Source organism: Eurytemora carolleeae, unplaced genomic scaffold, assembly GCF_000591075.1.
Source record: "Eurytemora carolleeae unplaced genomic scaffold, Eaff_2.0 scaffold622, whole genome shotgun sequence".
Taxonomy (NCBI): domain Eukaryota; kingdom Metazoa; phylum Arthropoda; class Copepoda; order Calanoida; family Temoridae; genus Eurytemora; species Eurytemora carolleeae.
The window spans coordinates 96,968-112,372 of NW_019396518.1; positions in this window are offsets into that span (position 1 = coordinate 96,968).

A 15,405-nucleotide genomic window follows, 5' to 3' on the forward strand; every position below is an offset into this window, starting at 1 on the left:
TTAGATATTGTTACTAGTGATGTTACGCGTGCAGAATACAGAATACAGGACAAGCAATGATGGATAAAATGTTAATACATCATTAGATATTGTTACTAGTGATGTTACGCGTGCAGAATACAGAATACAGGACAAGCAAGGATGGATAAAATGTTAGAACATCATTAGATATTGTTACTAGTGATGTTACACGTGAGAATACAGAATACAGGACAAGTAATGATGAATTAAATGTTAATACATCATTAGATATTGTTACTAGTGATGTTACGCGTGCAGAATATAGAATACAGTGCTAGCAAGGATGGATAAAATGTTAATACATCATTAGATATTGTTACTAGTAATGTTATGAGTGCAGAATACAAAATACGGGGCAAGTAAGGATGGATAAAATGTTAACACATCATTAGATATTGTTACTAGTGATGTTACGCGTGCAGAATACAGAATACAGGACAAGTAATGATGAATAAAATGTTAATACATCATTAGATATTGTTACTAGTGATGTTACGCGTGCAGAATATAGAATACAGTGCTAGCAAGGATGGATAAAATGTTAATACATCATTAGATATTGTTACTAGTGATGTTACGCGTGCAGAATATAGAATACAGGGCAAGCAAGGATGGATAAAATGTTAATACATCATTAGATATTGTTACTAGTGATGTTACGCGTGCAGAATATAGAATACAGGGCAAGCAAGAATGGATAAAATGTTAATACATCATTATATATTGTTACTAGTGAGGTTACGCGTACAGAATATAGAATATAGTGCAAGCAAGGATGGATAAAATGTTAATACATCATTAGATATTGTTACTAGTGATGTTACGCGTGCAGAATATAGAATACAGGGCAAGCAAGAATGGATAAAATGTTAATACATCATTAGATATTGTTACTAGTGATGTTACGCGTGCAGAATATAGAATACAGTGCTAGCAAGGATGGATAAAATGTTAATACATCATTAGATATTGTTACTAGTGATGTTACGCGTGCAGAATACAGAATACAGGGCTAGCAAGGATGGATAAAATGTTAGATATTGCTACTATAGTTATGTTACGCCTGCTGGTTGGTTTTTGACGTAGTTTTAGATAAACAAATATTTTTAAATAGTTTTTTTTATACATTTTCAATTCTTACACTAGGTCCAATTTTACCCTGACAGTAGATATATGCAAAAAGCGAACTAAAAAGCGATAAAAATGATCTAAAATCGATCTTAAAACAATCTAAAACTATCTAAAACTATCTAATAATGATCTAAAACTATCTAAAAACAATCTAAAAACAATCTAAAATCAATCTAAAAACGATCTAAAAAAGATCTAAAAACGATCCAAACCGAAATAAAAGCGTTCTTAAAACGAACTAAAAACGATCAAAAACTATTTTAAAATGCACTAAAAACNATCTAAAAACGATCTAAAAAAGATCTAAAAACGATCCAAACCGATATAAAAGCGATCTTAAAACGAACTAAAAACGATCAAAAACTATTTTAAAATGCACTAAAAACGATCTAAAAACGATCTTAAAACGATCTAAAAACGATCTAAGAACGATCTAAAACGATCTAAACAAGATTCAAAATTATATTTATACTTATATCTTTTAGAGGGGTTCTATTGTTGTATATTTGTTGCATAACTACTGATGTATATATTTTGTAAAAGCCTCCGAAATAATTTGATATAAAGTTAGTAAACAGAATATATAATAGTATTTAAAGGGACTGTAAGCCTAATTTTATATAAATTTAGTAAACAGAATATATAATAGTATTTAAAGGGACTGTAAGCCTAATTTTATATAAATTTAGTAAACAGAATATATAATAGTATTTAAAGGGACTGTAAGCGTAATTAGATATAAAGTTAGTAAACAGAATATTTAATAGTATTTAAAGGAACTGTAAACGTAATTAGATATAAAGTTAGTAAACAGAATATATAATAGTGTTTAAAGGGACTGTAAGCGTAATTTAATATAAAGTTAGTAAACAGAATATTTAAAGGGACTGTAAGCGTAATTTGATATAAAGTTAGTAAACAGAATATATAATAGTGTTTAAAGGGACTGTAAGCGTAATTTGATATAAAGTTAGTAAACAGAATATTTAAAGGGACTGTAAGCGTAATTTGATATAAAGTTAGTAAACAGAATATATAATAGTGTTTAAAGGGACTGTAAGCGTAATTTGATATAAAGTTAGTAAACAGAATATTTAAAGGGACTGTAAGCGTAATTTGATATAAAGTTAGTAAACAGAATATATAATAGTGTTTAAAGGGACTGTAAGCGTAATTTGATATAAAGTTAGTAAACAGAATATTTAAAGGGACTGTAAGCGTAATTTGATATAAAGTTAGTAAACAGAATATATAATAGTGTTTAAAGGGACTGTAAGCGTAATTTGATATAAAGTTAGTAAACAGAATATTTAAAGGGACTGTAAGCGTAATTTGATATAAAGTTAGTAAACAGAATATATAATAGTGTTTAAAGGGACTGTAAGCGTAATTTGATATAAAGTTAGTAAACAGAATATTTAAAGGGACTGTAAGCGTAATTTGATATAAAGTTAGTAAACAGAATATTTAAAGGGACTGTAAGCGTAATTTGATATAAAGTTAGTAAACAGAATATTTAAAGGGACTGTAAGCGTAATTTCATGCAGAAGCGGCAATGCCAGATTTTTAACGATACCTTCCAAACCTTTAATTGTCTGAATATCTTGGATTGCTCTTGAAGTCCTGTAAAACCCGGTGATCTCCTAGATCTTCTAGATATTCTAGATCTTATAGATCTTCTATATCTCTTAGATATTTTAGATCTCCTAGATCTTCTAGATCTCCTGGATCTCCTATATCTTTTAGATCTCCAAGATCTTTTAGATCTCCTAGATCTCCTGGATCTCCCAGACCTCCTAGATCTACTAGATTTCCTAGATCTCCTAGATCTCCTAGATCTCCTAGATCTCCTAGATCTCCTAGATCTCCTAGATCTCCTAGATCTCCTAGATCTCATAGATCTCCTAGATCTCCTAGATCTCCTAGATCTCCTAGATCTCCTAGATCTACTAGATCTACTAGATCTTTTTGATCTTCTAGATCTTTAGGAGTACCCGGAGCGACATTTTTCCCATGAGATTATTCCTTTTTCTCTCTCACTTCTCCAGACCTTTATTTCAATACTAGCTCTCATGAGCACCTACATAATTCTCTATTTCTTCTCCAGACCATAATTCCAATATATGTACTCTGTTGCAGACATTGTATTATACAGAATTACATTATTCACATCATAAACATACTTACAGTATTAACAGACAAAGATCTCAGGCTTCTAAAAGCAATTATTCTATATATACAGGGTAACTCAGAAAGTTTGAACCTTTAATGACGCCCTGTAATTCTGTTTTTCTTTAAGAAGTTCCAGGGCCCAAACGTTTTTAGAGCACAAATGTGTGAAGTACTCCAGAAATAGAACAATAAAATGGCGGTTTAACACTTTTTAGAGTAGACTGAGATATAGACAACTCTTAAACTTTTAGACAGCTTAGACTGTACAACGTCGCAACCATAGACCTTTGGTTACCTCACAAATACACTTTTCATTTTTAGCATTTTAGCAATGCAACGCGCTTTAGTTTTAAAGGAGTAATTAGCAAAATACTTCTAGATAAAGCATACACAACTTGGTTTACTGTGATATACAGGGTGTCCCACGAAACATGACGGTATGCAGGACGACTTGAATGTCGTCTTGATTTTTGATATAATTTGCTGCGTTTATTTGTCAACCTAATTTTAGAAGTAAATTTCTAGAGATAATAATCACAAAATTTCCCTTGTCCTGCCATTTCCAAAATGTGGTCTGCCTTTTTTGTGCTTTCAATATTGCCCGAGATATGAAGAATTTCGTNTAAGATGTAATGTTGGGTAACTATGTGTCCAGGTATAAGATGTAATGTTGGGTAACTATGTGTCCAGGTATAAGATGTAATGTTGGGTAACTATGTGTCCAGGTATAAGATGTAATGTTGGGTAACTATGTGTCCAGGTATAAGATGTAATGTTGGGTAACTATGTGTCCAGGTATAAGATGTAATGTTGGGTAACTATGTGTCCAGGTATAAGATGTAATGTTGGGTAACTATGTGTCCAGGTATAAGATGTAATGTTGGGTAACTATGTGTCCAGGTATAAGATGTAATGTTGGGTAACTATGTGTCCAGGTATAAGATGTAATGTTGGGTAACTATGTGTCCAGGTATAAGATGTAATGTTGGGTAACTATGTGTCCAGGTATAAGATGTAATGTTGGGTAACTATGTGTCCAGGTATAAGATGTAATGTTGGGTAACTATGTGTCCAGGTATAAGATGTAATGTTGGGTAACTATGTGTCCAGGTATAAGATGTAATGTTGGGTAACTATGTGTCCAGGTATAAGATGTAATGTTGGGTAACTATGTGTCCAGGTATAAGATGTAATGTTGGGTAACTATGTGTCCAGGTATAAGATGTAATGTTGGGTAACTATGTGTCCAGGTATAAGATGTAATGTTGGGTAACTATGTGTCCAGGTATAAGATGTAATGTTGGGTAACTATGTGTCCAGGTATAAGATGTAATGTTGGGTAACTATGTGTCCAGGTATAAGATGTAATGTTGGGTAACTATGTGTCCAGGTATAAGATGTAATGTTGGATAACTATGTGTCCAGGTATAAGATGTAATGTTGGGTAACTATGTGTCCAGGTATAAGATGTATTGTTGGGTAACTATGTGTTCTGATATAAGATGTATTGTTGGCTAACTATGTGTCCAGATATAGGATGTAATGTTGGGTAACTATGTGTCCAGATATAAGATGTAATGTTAGGTAACTATGTGTTCAGGTATAAGATGTATTGGATAGATAATCTGTCCTCTGATTGACAAGTTGACCGACACAGTTGACTAGCCTGCAGGTGTAATAGGGTCAGCTTCAACTGCTCAGATATAATTAATCATTGTAGCCCCCCCCACCCTCCCACCACACCCTNNNNTTCATCAACATAACTTATTAGCAGATTAGTGTAATTACTGAGTAATTAGAGCAACCTAATTACTTCTCAGTAAGTTGTGTATCTCAAGTGAACTTGTAACAATCCTTGAAACATCAATGTAGTTTGACAACTAGAATTGCAGTTTAAAGTCTATTCAGGAAGAGAAAGTCGAAATTAAAAAAATATATTCAGACCATAAAAAAGTACAAAACAAAAGTAATTTTTTTTGACACCCAATAAAATAATTATAATTTCAATTGTACTTACAGGGTTACCCACAAAGAACGAGAAATGAGACTTCAGAGACAATTTTAATGGAATTTATTCTGTGGGTTTCCTTATACTCATGGTTTCCTTATACTCATGGTTTCCTTATACTCATGGTTTTCAGACACTGCAAACTTGTTTCTTTCTTGGTCCAATCGTTAACTAGCAATAAGAAGACTATATCTAAAGCAGAAGACTTAATTTAACCTGAAAATAGTCACATTTAAAAAGGATTAGGTCGTTTCTTTAGTCTCATTCGTTGTTGTAAACCCTGCATGTAAATATTGTTAGATGAAAATTTGCATCTAAGCCACAAACTAAACTTGTGAATCATGAAACTGAAGAATATTAGAAATATGTTTCCTGAAGGTATTTTCCCAAGAGTAACTTCACAATTGACAATTTCCCAAGTGGCAACTTCCCACAGGTTTAATTTGGCCTTCTTAGGCGCCTCAGGCTGCAAAGGGGACCGAGCGCTGTGGCTGAAACAGGCTAGGAGGTCGAGTGCTGAGGTTAGGACAGACTTGGGAAGTTGCCGCTTCGGAAATTCCACATTTGGGAAGTTGCCATTGGGGAAAATACCCTTTGGGAAATTACCTTACATCTTTAAAAGATGAGATTTTACTTTTGAAAACATTCATTCCTGTTTCGAGGATTTTAGATAATGAAGACGACTTTTTCCTATTTTCCAGGAATTTTCGAAACTCCAGCGCCAGCCGTGTAAAAAAGTTGTAAGCGAAATACAAATTTTAAAAAATCAAAAATATCAACTATATATGAATGCATCGAAAAAAAATCGATGATTATAGGTTGTAATATCTGAATGATTTGTTTGGAATTACATTGATTATTTTTACGACCCGAGTCGAATATTGCAACTTTCTGAATTTGTATGGACACTATTACGTTCTTCAAGATTAGTAATTTTTAATTTTTAATAATTTTTTCCTTATAGACGCAACAGAGAGAAGTAAGATGAATAGCAATCAACATCGAATATTTTTCGACGTAAGTCTATACCCTTTTCATTCTTAGCGAACACTCCCTTTAATTAAGATATAAATAAATTTTTGAAGGAGATTAGAGATGGCAGTTGGTAGTTTCTCTTTTTTAACATTTAAAGATTAGGATGAAGGTTTCAAGGGTACCGCTGTGAATCTTGCATTACATGGAGGATCACTTGAAATTACGCTTAAATAGGTCTCTTTAAATATACCCAACTTGTAATGCAAACCAACAATCTCTACCATTACCCAGCTAACTGTAAACAAAATGAAAATATTATTTGAATATTCGAATTTGTTTGCACAACAAGTTTGCAGATTTAAACTATGCAAAATTTCAACTTCAAACCCAGAAGAAAAGCAGCAAAATATATCGTTTTCGGTAATATTTGTGTTCAGAGGCGTATTAAGCATAAGGCGGAGATTTTTGATGCTGGCATTTTTTAAAACAAAATTCTAACGTTTTTTATTTTTCTTTGATAAAATCATTCCATTTCAAGCATTTGCCTCTGTTTTTAAACCTGAATATCGACCCCCCCCCCCCTCGGTCTTATAATCTTTATCAATTCTCAATATATTAGAATATTTAACTTCTTGTTAACCCATAAGTAAATCAACATTGAATGTGGTTTATGTCGACTTTAGTGTAGAAAAGGTTAATATCAAGACAAGAAAATGAAGATTTGTCGTTGAAAACAATTATTTTTCTTCCAGAGCATTCTTTTTCCTTTTATTTTATATTTAGAATATTGTTCAGTTTCTTAGACTATGGAGTTTTTGTGAATGGATATAATATTAAACCAAATACAATATCTTCTGCAATTTTGAATAATAGATTTAAAGTGCCGTATTGGTTTTATATATATGAAATACAAGAAAAATCATCATTTCTGCTAGAAATAATATTTTTTCTATATTTTGGGATCTAAATATGAAATTATTCCTCTTAACAGGTAGTAATTATCTTGTTATCTATAGAAAAGTGTGTGTGTCCGATTAAAACTAATGAATCCCTGGACCGATTTGGCTTAAATCTTAATTAGGGAAATTGTGTAGAACCACAGGAGATTCTTGTTATAAAATATTTGAATTCATTGGGCAGACTTTTGTGGGGAAATTTTCGTTTCCAGACAAAGCTGGATTTCAAAGCGATAAATATCAAGCTTGGGAAACCAGCTTTGCCTGGAAACTTTCTCTGTGAAGGTCAACTCACACAAGATCGGACATACAAATAAACAAACAAACAGACAAACTGAGATTTATGTATCTTTATATCTATAGAAGATTTAGATATGATTGATTACTTAATAAGAATATTAAAACTGAATAAAAAATAAAACTGTTGTTGATGGGAAGAAATAATTATTTGGCGAGATATCCAAATATATGGTGTTTTATATATATATACTAGCTGTAGCTCAGTCCCATGGGAATTAAACTATACCCGGAGCTGAACGGAGAAGAATTGTAATCCTGTCCTTGTTTTTCAAGTATATACCAGAGATACATATTATATACCATCCTTCCTACAGCTAATCCTTGAACCTGGAGCTAGACGGAGAAGAATTGTAATCCTGTCCTTGTATTTCAAGTATATACCAAAGATACATATTATATTCCATCCTTCCTACAGCTAATCCTTGAACCTGGAGCTAGACGGAGAAGAATTGTAATCCTGTCCTTGTATTTCAAGTATACCAGAGATACAAATTATATACTATCCTTCCTACAGCTAATTCTTATACCTGGAGCAAATAGTTTTACTAGTGAGTACTTAAATCATTTATCATGTGAAATGGGTCTGTTTACCCTGCACAGTTACTGTGCAGTAGAGTGTATTTAAAGTCATAAATTAAGTCTAAAAGTCGAGTTCCTGTTTCAGAGTTTTCTGGTTCTCACCGTATGTAAAGTGTTCCTTTAAAGCAAAAAATATCCACGACTAAAGAAAATATTCAACTGAACAGCAACCCCCCTCCCTCCCTTCTCCTTCCAAACCTTGTATGTTTCTGCAAAAAGTTAATCGCCTTAATAACTTTTAATCCGAGCTTAAAGTTTATGGGTTCTTCTCCATAAGAAGGGATTAGTTTTCATCGTTTTCTGAATAATTTTACTGTAAGATTTTCTCTGCATAAAAGAATAACTTTATGAAAATTTTCTTTTTTCTTTAAATCTTTTATTCTCTTGTTTCTTTAATTTCTCGAAATATAAGTCACGGATCACATGTCACATAGATCCAGTCAAGGTTATAATGCAAGGAAATTTAATTGCAGTTGCGTATACTCTGCGTACATATTGAAACCAGTTCTCTCTGGGCGGAATTTGTAAACAAGAATAGATGCATCAGAGGCCGAATTTAAAGAATTTAAGCGCTGGCTTAAATTTAAGTCACGGCTCAAATATGGTTGGTTTAACTTAAAATTGTATTAAATGTTTCAAGATTTAAGCGGGTGCTTAAAGCTGGTTTTTGGCGGATTTAAGACGCGGCTCAAATTCATTAAATTCGCAACCAGTGTTCGTTTAGCATCCAAGGAGACTAAAGGCATTAAATTTTGATAATTTTGATAATTCACATACTAGTTTCCTATGACAAGAATATTTCATTGATTTTTTATGTAAAAGATGGATCCCATGTCAGGCTTCGACATCCGTCTTGTGTTTACATTACCACCCAGAGACAGTACACTGCAGTACAAAAGATGCGTACACCTCTGAAATAACTTTCCTTGCATTATAACCTTGGTCCCAGTCAAATAGGAAATTATGCATAAATTTTAAGACAGTGTCAACCTCATAGGCCATCTCACTTTTTTGTGGCCCCAGACGAGGGAGGGAGTCCAGAGTTCCTCAAATAGTAATCACCACCACCCAAATCTGTTTTGCGGCAAGCGCGCTCCTCAATTGGTAATCTCCACCACCCCAGACATCTACATTTTAAAACTGGCATGCACTTGTTTCTAGCAATTTAGTTGAAAAGAGTAATTGGCAAAATTCTGATCGTTTTTACGTGGCCATGCATCGCTCAGCTAAGAAAAAGCCATGACTTAACCAACAATATCGGCTAAACATAGAAATTCTATGTACAGATAATGGTTTGGGGGTTGCCGCGAGTTTTGTTCCATTTCTCTGTTTTGTTTCTTGGGAATATTTGAACTCCAAAAATTCCCCTCCTGCCCAGAATGTTATTTTAAACAGACTGGTTAGAATTATTTAAATAATTTCAGAGAAGATGGAAGATCGAACGTTGTTCAGTCTAAAAAATTCAAAAACGTAACAACATTTTAACAAAACAATTTAAGACATTTTAAAATAAAAAATCACAATGCATATTTTCCATTCTATTTTAACCCTATTCCGACTGATGGAAGAGAGATCATGTTGACTCCCCCTCCCTCTTTAGCGTTTTTTTGCGATAACTCAGAAGGCCTAGGACGCTTTCTGGCTTTTAAAAAAAATACATGACCTCTCACTTTATGTTAAAACCTGGGCTTTTATACTTACTTCCTGAGTCCTCAGGCATACTGCCTGAATGCCATATTTTACCTATATCAGACAAAATGTGTATTTTGACCTTCTTGCACTCATTGGTTTGTAACATTCAAAAGAAAGCAGATTGAACAATTTTTGCAAAGAAATTTTGCACAGATTTTTGCACAGGCGCCTGTAAAGGGTATTTGAACATTTTTAGTTAAATACAAATTTATGTTTTAAAAAAATGTTTGCAAATATTTCGGCCTATTTAAACTCGCTGTATCAAAGGATTTTAAAAATTGTATATTTTGTCGCATTTTGCGGAACTTTTGTTTTTGCCACATTTTTTGCTACATAACTAGAATTAGGAGATAAACTTATGATTTTTGCCAATTTGCGATTTTTTTCAGATTATTCAAGTATGACCCCAAATGCTTTCCATAAACGTATGAAATTATATATTTGTATCTCAATTCGAAAATAGAGAGTGGGTGAATACGAAAATTTTCTATTCCCTATATCTTAGCAACCTGATGATGTTAACCTTTAATATTTCAGACGTAGATTATTTGATCTGACAGAGTTAATAGTTTGATATATATATATAGGGTCTACGCTATTGGGTTGCAAAGATATAGGTGTTAGAATATCAGAGTTTGTAGCAAAGACTCAATTCCTTTACAAACAGAAAGTGTGTTAAATATCCTCAGACTTCCGTTCATAATTTAGAATTTTTGTTGGTATCGCGTTCAGTTGTTTGATACAGCGAACAAAAAGTCAGGGTTACTAGTGCAGAAAGTGCATAGAGGGACCTTAAAGGTCAACTTCTAAAAGATCATTCAAAAAAAAAAAAATTATATTATTAAATTAAATTATAGCTTTCACAAAACCCTTAAACTTATTCGAAGAAACACAAACATGCAATTCGTCAACTTTTTCCATCTTTTCTAGACTAGCTGGACTAGCTGGGGAACCCAGCTTTGTCAGGAAAATAAACTTTCATTACTCAATTTAGAATTTTTAAACCAATATATCTCCCACCCCCTGAAGGCAAATATTTGGTCTTTAACGGGCGTTTTTAATATTATATTTTAGAAATGAGAAAAAATGTCATACTTCATCATAATGATCATTTGTTTAAGATAGAAAAACAAGGATAACATTATTTTTGCCAAAACAAAAGTTATAAAGGTACCGTAGTGAACCGGACATGCCCCTTTACCCAAGTATCTATTTAAATGTTTGTACAGTCCCTTTAATGCAGTTCTGACTAATAAAATGTTTGCAATGTTAGGAATTTTGAGTAATATCTGCAAATGTATCGAAATAAAGAATAAAAAAAGAATAAAATTTCTAAATTAATTTTATTTTTACGATGTTATGAACAGAACAGAATACTAGGAATATCTCTCAAAGTTTTACATCCTTAAAATTCTGTTGTTAATTTCATACAATCAGTTCAAACTTTAGAAATGTTTTCCAAAAGTTGGATATTACCATTATGAAGATTCGGCATTGAAAAATCTACGCACATTCTACGCACTTTGCTTGGTCTAATAAAGATTTTAAACAAATGTCGTCTTCTCTAGCGAATAAAGGCATTTTTTGCATGATTCATTAAACCAAATCCCAACAAATCAGTTGTCGAGTTAATGGGTTAGATTTGAATACATTTATGCAAAATTATTTCTCTGTTTATGATGAAACAAAAGACGACATTAGCGGACATTTATTAACATTTTATATTGGATATATTTAGTGTCCTGTCCCTTGCACTGCCTTAAATGTCACTCCGCAGCATTTGAAAAAACATCTGAAAATTTTTAATAAGAATACAAACATTGCTACTTTTTCTGAATGCATTCCTGAAAATGAGAGTTGACAAATTAGTGCAATGAATGTTTATTAAATTGTGGTTTCATCAAATACCGATCAGAACAAAATTGTTAAAAAGTTATATTTTCAATGGGCTAATATTAAATTCTATTTTGTGTTATGTTTTTATATTAGAACCATCATATATTATTATTTTGTATTTTGTGTTATGTTTTTATTAGAACCATCATATATTATTATTTTGTATTTTGTGTTATGTTTTTATTAGAACCATCATATATTATTATTTTGTATTTTGTGTTATGTTTTTATTAGAACCATCATATATTATTATTTTGTATTTTGTGTTTCGAAAATAAATACAACATAACTAAAATATGATTTTGTTTTCCCCATAGCTATAGGCCCCCCCCCCTCCCTATAGCTATGGTTATAATTTTTCTATGTGCCTATGATTTCTTAGTCTGGATGTATTGAAATAAAGGTCTGGAGAAGAGAGAGAGAGAATTATTCTCACGGAGTTAGAACTATGTTTCTCCGGGTGCCCATGAGAACTATGAGATCTAGGAGATCTAGGAGATATGATTTATTGAACTACATAGCTCCGGTATGTTTGCACCTGCCCCTACATAAATATTTCAATATTTAAAATGTCGGCAAAACAGGGAAATATTGACTCAACTAATTTTTCTAAACATTCTAAAAAACTACTCATGCTGCGGTTTATTTGAAGGAGGAAGTTAAGGTTAGAAGTTAGATCTATTCATCCATCCGTCTGTCTCAACCTATCCTGTATACTCAGGTCTATTCATCCATCCGTCTGTCTCAACCTATCCTGTATACTCAGGTCTATACATCCATCCTACTCCTTCCTTCTCTCTCTCAACCTATCCTGTATACTCAGGTCTACAAATCCATCCTAATCCTTCCTTCTCTCTCTCAACCTATCCTGTATACTCAGGTCTACAAATCCATCCTACTCCTTCCTTCTCTCTCTCAACCTATCCTGTATACTCAGGTCTATAAATCCATCCTACTCCTACTCCTTCCTTCTCTCTCTCAACCTATCCTACTCAGGTTTACATATTCAGCCTACTCCTTCTATCTCTCACAACCTATCCTGTATACTCAGGTCTACATATCCATCCTACTCCTCCTCCATCCTTCTCTCTCAACCTATCCTATATACTCAGGCCTATACATCCATCCTACTCCTCCTCCTTCCTTCTCTCTTGACCTATCCTATATACTCAGGCCTATACATCCTCCTTCCTTCTCCTGATTTTCTTTAAATATTTCTTAAATTTATTCTTCTTTTCTTATTATTATTTGCCCCTACTTTTATTTCTCATCTTTCATCAAATCTCTTGTATAGAATGTAAAAAGAAAACATATGTTTAAAATAATCTATTTCTTGACCTTTCATCTGTCTGAAGAGACGCCTTGAAAAATAAATGTAGACATTCCCAAAATGAACTTGTTTCTCAACATAATGTTTAAAAAATGCTCAATTTCTAAAGTATACATATTTTAGTCTGAAACTAGTTCTTTAAAAACTCATCAATTCTGTTTGTTCTCTATTATGCGTGAAACTGTGAAATTGTGTCATGATAACAAACTCAAATATTCAAGGGAATGTTCTTGAAAAAGCAAAGGGGGTTAAAAGATGCAATTTACTATTTACAATATTTTTCATTTTTCTCTATGATGTTCTTGAAAGAAATAATTGATAAAAACCTCGCCCAACATCAGGGCTATTAATTATTGATGTAATATCAAGTAATTTCAAATATTTGTCTCAGCTACAATCCTAATCTAAATAACCCGGAATAATGTAAATTGATTGATAACATCTCTGACCTTAGAAAAAGTTTGCAGCATTTAACATCGGTAACCAGATTTTTGCAATATTTTTTTATGAAACAATATTTACAGAATAGCTTTTATCCCATTTCCAAAATGTAGTCTGCTATCGTTTTGCTTTCATAATTACCGGAGATATTAATGATTTCGTTCAGAATGAGACATTTTCATGATTTTATTTAATTAATTAAAATCTAAGCAAAATTGTTTAATGTCTTTGCTCAGATAAAGATTCAAGAATGTGAATTGTTTATGTCATTTTTTAACTGGAGGATCACTTGACATCACGTCTACAGTTCCTTTAGGTATTGACATTAAAAACTGGTGAAATGAATTCTGTAAATTAGTATTAACTGGATCAAAACAAAATACTCTCGTTTTCAATATTAAACACAATATTAAATCTTTTTTTAAATAATCTTCGCAAAAAATTACTACGGTAGGAAAGAAACTTTTTGCATTATATAATTACTAGCTGAAGGGCCCGGCGTTGCTCGTGGAATTTTTTTTTTTNAATTCAACCCAATCGGTCCCATGCCGTTTGGCCGGCTGTAGGCAACATATATATGTCTTGTTTTATTATATAGATATTGATATTAGTAAAATAAAACCAATTAAATTAAATTGAACTTTTTTTAGACGTTTTTTGACATCTTTTTTTTAATTTTAATCTTAAATTTTAATTTCGGAATTCTCCACTTCACCATTTCCTTTTTCCTATCACTCCCTTTAATCCTAATGATATGCGACGTCTTTATAAAATAAATCATATAAAGCTGTTCCATGTATCTTCTGACAAGTTTTATTATTTTGTCTAGCATTGCATTCCTTGGATTCTATGTAGAGGCAGAGTAATAATGTTTAATATTAAATATTTACAAAAGTGGTTGTGTTCTGTCAATATTTACTTTAGGTTTGGGGATGAAAGGATTCAATGATATTAAAACTTTGATAGAACTATGAGTTTTAATCTCAACATGTGTTTATTAATAAAGTTTTTTATCAGAATATTTATTTTAATTTCAAATTTTTCCCCTTAAATTTTTACAATTTCTTTTAAATACTGTTTTGATAATTTCCTTAAAATTTTCTTCAAATGATGGTTTTTTTTCTTTCATGGATCTAATTTTTCGGAACAAATATTTCTTTTATGAACATATCATAATCTAAGAGTTTTTCTTTTCATGACAACAAGTTTTTACAAACAAAATTAGATTTTAAAAATCTTTAACATTTTTAAAATCTCCTTCATTTTTTTGGGATTCCAAACAGTGTAGCTATTAAACCTGTTTTTTTTAAAGAATTGACTATGTTTTTAAATAGAATTTAATCAGCACTTCCTTTACCTCCCCCTCCCCTTAAACAGCAATATGCTGAGTATGCATAGAATGCTGATGTTATTTGAAGTAGACTACATATATATATTTATACTTCTATCTATCTATCTATCTATCTAACTATCTATCTATAAAGCAATCAATCAATGTAAGTATTTACCTACATGCATGCTATCTATCTTTTTCTACCTACATTGAGTACATATATCCTAACTACCCTACTTATGTATATTAGGTATTCATCAATCAATCAATCAATATATCTGTCTTTCTAAACTCTGTTTCCGTCCCTCCTCAAATCTGTTTCTGTCCCTTCTCAACTCTGTATCCGTCCCTCCTCAAGTCTGTTTTTGTCCCTCCTTAACTCTGTATCCGTCCCTTCTCAACTCTGTATCCGTCCCTTCTTAACTCTGTATCCGTCCCTCCTCGAATCTTTATCATTCCCTTCTCAACTCTGTATCCTTCCCTCTTCAACTCTGTATCCGTCCCTCCTCAAATCTGTATCCTTCCCTTCTCAAATCTGTATCCGTCTCTTCTCAACTTTGTATCCGTCCCT